Below are 6,000 nucleotides of genomic sequence, written 5' to 3' on the forward strand. Positions count from 1 at the left end.
TGCCCGCTGCCAATCATTCATTCACTGCCAATCCCAAAGCGCGGCCGGGTGGGATGGCTCCCTTCCACACTGCCATCAGGACTGGAGGAAACAATGTGTTGAGACACGAAAAGATGAAAGCGGAGCTGAGGATGCTAGGCACCCAGCAGATGTATCCCGTGAGGAGATAACCAGGGAAAGAGTCGTTTAGCAAGAAAGCATATGCAGAATCGCAGGAGGGAGGCTTGGGCAGGGGTGTGCCTCACGCCTGCGGCTGAGTGGGGGGAAAGGCAGAGGAACTCCTTAGAAAATCTGGAGGTTGAGGTTGATTGTCTGAAAACACAGACACCCACATTCCAACTTCAACTGTAAGGTTTGCTTGATTGCGGCTTGTGTCTTGTACCTTTGTCTGTCTAGAACCCGGACTGGGTCTGAAAAGATCAACTTCTGTCTTGGTGGTGGCCTTTTGAATTTGCTTCCCTCAGCCCAGGGCTTTGTAAGGCGGCAGAGGGATGTTGTGCTCATTCTACCGCAGAGCTGCAAAGGCCTTGCTAACTTCAATCCCCAGACTTTCTCATCAGTCAGGCCTGAGTAGAACAAGGAAACCATCTGAGAGGAAAAGGAAAATTAAACACAACCCTGGGAAAGGTTGTTGTAGTCTTAGGTGTTCGCTAGATCATCAGCCCATTGTTTTCCTTTTGGCATGCACACTCTATAAACATCATTTTGTCAGTTTTATATTTAACAGTTAATAACAAAACCAGTAGATATTCTTAGAAGATTTAACTATTTATTTTATGTATATGAGTGCTCTATCTGCATGCACACCTTTATGCCAGAAGAGGGCATCAGATCCCACTATAGATGATTGTGAGCCACTATGTGTTTGCTGGGAATCAAATTCAGGACTTCTGGAAGAGCAGCCAGTGCTCTAAACCCCTGAACTATCTTTCTAATTCCACCAATGGATATTTTTAAAAGAGTTTGTGGCACTCAGTATAAAATTCAGTGAAACAGCTTTTTATTTTATTTTTATTATGCTGGCTCTTGTTATCAATATAACTAGTATACCTGTGAATTTTTATCTACAAAATTATGCTTTTAAAAATATACAGTTTAAAGCATTTTGAACATACTAATTGTGATAGTTTGAAAGAAAATGGTCCCCAAAGGGAGTGGCACTATTTGGAGGTGTGGCCTTGTTGAAGTAGCTGTGGTCTTGTTGGAGGAAGGGAGTCACTGTGGAAGCAGGTTTTGAGTTATCATGTATGCTCAAACCATGACCAGTAAGATAGTTCATTTCCTGTTGCCTGTAAAATGTACAACCATCAGCTTCTCCAGCACCATGTCTGATTGTACACCGCCATGCTCCCCATCATGATACTAATGGACTGAACCTCTGAACTGTAAGTGAGCCACCACAATTATGTCAGAGCACAGTTCAAGGATGCAGTCCCCCACCACAGGGAAGGTGAGAAGGTGGGAGCTTACAGCTTCAGGCCATATCAGAGAGTGATGGATGAATGCTTGTGTTTAGCTATTTTCTCCTTTTTGTCCAGCCCAGAACTGAAGCCAAGGGAATGGTGCTGCCCACTTTTCATGTGGGTCTTCTCACTTCAGTGAGCTGTTTGATCATAAATCCTCATAAAAATATCCAGAGACCAAATAATTTCCCACAAGTATGACTGGTGGATCGTCTCCAAAGTGATTTCAGATCTCTCAGGATCCCAGCTCTGGTCTTGCATGTTTTCATTGTAAGTGCTTCGCTGATTGTATCTTTCCAGCCTGAAGCGTTCAAGTTTTGCTTTTTATGGAATCCCCTCCCTCCCTGAATTCAAGCTTAATTTCTTTACAGTCATTTATGAGTCATTTGACTGAAGAGCTCTTATCAATTTGCAAGAAGACTTGGAAGGCCTTGCAAGCCAAGATCTGGAAGATTGGAAGGCACACCCTATTCCTTTCCTTTCTTTGGGTAACCACCTGGAGTGGGGGTTGGCTCTCATCATTTTCTGGCTTCCTGTGTTATGACCAGCCTCATTACGTTTGGTTAGTCATTTGCTGACTCTTAAAATCAGCCGGGTTTCAGCATGAGGATTACCTCATAGCACACAAATGGCTGAGCAAGAGACAAGTCTTCTGCAACTTCCTTCCAACCCCAGAGTGCAGCCACTTCCTCTTCCTGACTTTCCATTCCTAACCTCTTCTTCTGAACCCCTAAGTCACAGACAACAGACTGAAAGAACATAGTGGTGGAAAAATCTGTTCTCTTCACTGCAGACTAAGGTAGACATTACAGGTGGACGAGAGGCTGGAATGGGCACTTAGATCTTACCACAAACAAAACTACATTGTTGATTCTGCTCGATCTGAAAATATGAAGCACCAAGGTTTGCAGTGTTTCATAGAGGGAAACTATAGAAAAACTGACGACAATTAGAAGCACAATAAAGGTGGGCTCATTTCGTACCTTCTGTAGGTTACTGTGAATCATAAATTTAAGTGTGATGGATCAACTTCTGAAAATAAAGTGTGGAAGACGCCACCAAAATGAGTGATACCATTCCATATGTACGAGTGAGATACAAACAGAAGAGAGAGGACGAACACTTATATCAGCACTGACTCCAGAAAACACCCTATCCCAGTCCTAGGAGCATAATGAATTAGTCTGGGAGGGATTTATTTATTTATATTTATTTTTTTAAGTTTTAAGATTTTAATTTCTGAATACCTGCATATGTACGTCACTAGTATTTTCAGGCTACAGGACGCAATTAACTATAATTAACATCCAAAGTTAAGTTAGTTTTAACAAATTATCATAAGCAACACGCTTGTAATAAAATTTTCACATTTAAAATACAAATTTTGTAACCCAGAATACATAGGAAGGAAATGTCATTCTCAAGCATTCCACATTGTAAAACACACATTTACACACCACAGGTGGTAGAGAAGTCACAAACGTTTTCCTGCTACCTTAAATTTCGACATTCTTGATAAATTCAAAGCCCAAGAAATGGTCAAAACGAACCTATAAAATAAGTGCATGGCTGCAAGGTGATCTTCGAATGAGCTGTAGACTGAAGAGTACTGTAAGATACACACATAGATGAGCTTTAAAGTCAGGGCATTTTTTTTTTTCACTGAGATGACACAGATGAGAACCATCTGGGAGAAGTTTGTACATGATGGCTCTGCTGGGGGATAGGGACTGCCCAGAACTTAGTAGGGCCTACCAACTGGAAGAAGCCCTAAAGACTGGAAGAGGAACCGTCAGCATTACCATAAGCTCAGGCTCCCTGTGTAATAGAGTCAAAGCTGTGGGTCCTGGATAAGAGACACCAGAGATTTAACACTCTGCTCAAGAAGGATGGGGGATAAAGAATGGAGAAGCGGCTTCAGTAAAATGAGCCACTCACTACTTGCTGAGCACATTGTCTTAGTTAGGGTTTCTATTGCTATGGGGAGATACCATGACAATGGCAGCTTTCTTAAGGAGAACATGGGACTGGAGCTAACTCACTCACTGTTTCAGAGGTTCAGTTCATTATCATCAAGGGGGGAGCACGCCGACATGCTGGAGAACTGAAAGTCCTATATCTTGCAGGCAACAGGAAGTCAACTGAGACACGGGGTGATATCCTAAGCACAGGAGCCCTACAAGTTCCTACATTTTATCATCCATGTTGGGACTGCTCACAACTGCCTGTAACTCCAATTCAAGTGGATGAAACACCCTCACCAGATCGATTCAAGGCATCAGTACACATATCCCCAAGCAAATACCCCAACATACATATACATGGAATTAACAATAATCTTTAAAAAATTGTGTTTTTGTTTAATTGCATCAGCCTTTGTGTTTTTTTTTCTTTTTTTCTTTTTTTGGTTTTGCTTTGTAGAGGTTTAAGAGGCATTTGACTAAGGGTTTACTTGTCCTTATATAAATGTGTAGCACTGGAATGATTGGGAAGAGTTGTCCTGTAGGTGGTCCATGCACAGCTAATACTACAACTTTCCATTTTGATCTATTTACTTATTTATTTACTTACTATTTATGTGCTGCAACAAAACCCTGAATATTGAGCATGCCAAGCTAATGCTTTACTTGTGAGAGCCATGGCCAGCAGGGCTGTGTTCACTAAGAAACCAAAACTCTCCAACCCCAGCACTATCCACTTTACTTTTTATATGCTCTTCACATCTTATAGCTGACAGTTTTTATTCATTTTATAAATAAATGTCTTCTTAAACCATAAAAAATGTTTAAAAGGGAAATTATCCACAGTGAAAAACCCAGAAGATGTGTCTTAACTACTAATATTTACTGAGTATTCAGAAGTTAATATTCGTAATTCTTCAAAAACTCCTGAAAAATAGAAAACAAGGGAACAAATCCTGACTAATTTTATGAGGTCATTTTTACCCTGATTCTATAATCATACAAAGGCATAAGAAAAGGAAACTCTGGATTAATATTGTTTATTAACATAAGTGGGGAAATCTTCAAGAAAATATTTATGAATGACATTAATCATCTAAAAAGAAACAACATAGTATGAAAAGGCAATATATATTAGTAACACATGGAGTTTTACTCCAGAGATTCAGGTTTGGTTTAATTGAAATTCAATTAAATATCAACAGAATAAATATAAGTGATATGATCACTTTACATATGCATAAGAAGCTTTTGACAAAACTAACACATTTTTAAATGACTAAAACATCCACAGATTTGTGATAGAGGAAGACTTCCTCAATTAATAAATGATAACCACAAGGCCCATGCCACACTTAATGCCAAGAGGCTGGATGCCTTCCTCTTGAGATCAGGAGCAATGCAAGGATATCTGATTTTCCCCCATCTCTTCAGGCCTGGCTGAAAATCCTAGTCACAGCACTGAGGAAAGAAATAGAAAGAAAAGGCATTCACACCTAAAAATAAAGAAACTCAACAATATCTATTTGTAGAAGACATGATCCTTATACAGAAAAAAATCCAAGAAAGCCATTAAGTCATTATTAAAAGGAGTATGATAAAGAAATGACAGCATCATAATAAATATGTAAGACAATAATATTTTTCTATGTACTTTCTTTTCTTAAAATATTTATTTTTTTAAAAAGAAAACAAACTATCTTTTTGTTTTTACATACCAATCCCAGTATCCCTCCTCTCCTCCCAGTCCCTTCACTTACCCTCCCCCTTGTCCCACCCCACACTGAAGCCTCAGAGAGGATAAGGCACATTGCTTTGGGGAAGGTCCAAGGCCCTCCCTACCGTATCAAGGCTGAGTAAGGTATCCATCCAAAGAGAATAGGTTAAAAGCCAGTACAAGCAATAGGGAGAAATCCTGGTGCCACTGCCAGTGGCCCCACAGTCTGCCCCAGCCATATAGCTCTCACCCACATCCAGAGGGACTAGTTTGGACCTACGCTGTTTCCTTCCCTGCCCAGCTGGAGGTGGTGAGTTCCCATTAGCTCAGGTAAACTGTTTCAGTGGGTGTACTCATCATGTCTTGACATCTTTTTTCATATTCTAACTTCTCCCACTCTTCAGCTGGACTTTGGGAGCTCAGTCCAGTGCTCCGATGCAGGGCTCTGCCTCTGTTTCCATCAGTTGCTGGATGAAGGTTCTATGGTGATATTTAAGATAATCATCAGTCTGACTACAGGGCAAGGCCAGTTGGGGCACCCTCTCCTTTATTGCTTAGGGTCTTAGATGGGGTCATCCTTGTGGGTTCCTGGGAATTTCTCTAGTGCCAGGTTTCTTGCTAGCCCCAGAATAGCTCCCTCAAAGTATCTATTTCCTTGCTCTCTGTCCTTCCTCCATCTCGACTATCCCATTCCCTCAAGTTCTCCTCCTCCTCCTCTCCTCCCCTCCTCTTCCCCTTCTTCCCTCCCTACTTTCCCCACCTCCATGTTCCCAATTTTGTCAGGTGATCTTGTCTGTTTCCCCTTTCCAGGTGGATCTATGTATGTTTTTCTTAGGGTTCACCCTGTTACTTAACTTCT

The sequence above is a fragment of the Microtus oregoni genome, unplaced genomic scaffold (assembly GCF_018167655.1).
Source record: "Microtus oregoni isolate MIOR12 unplaced genomic scaffold, Mior012 000021F_ref0000039, whole genome shotgun sequence".
NCBI lineage: Eukaryota > Metazoa > Chordata > Mammalia > Rodentia > Cricetidae > Microtus > Microtus oregoni.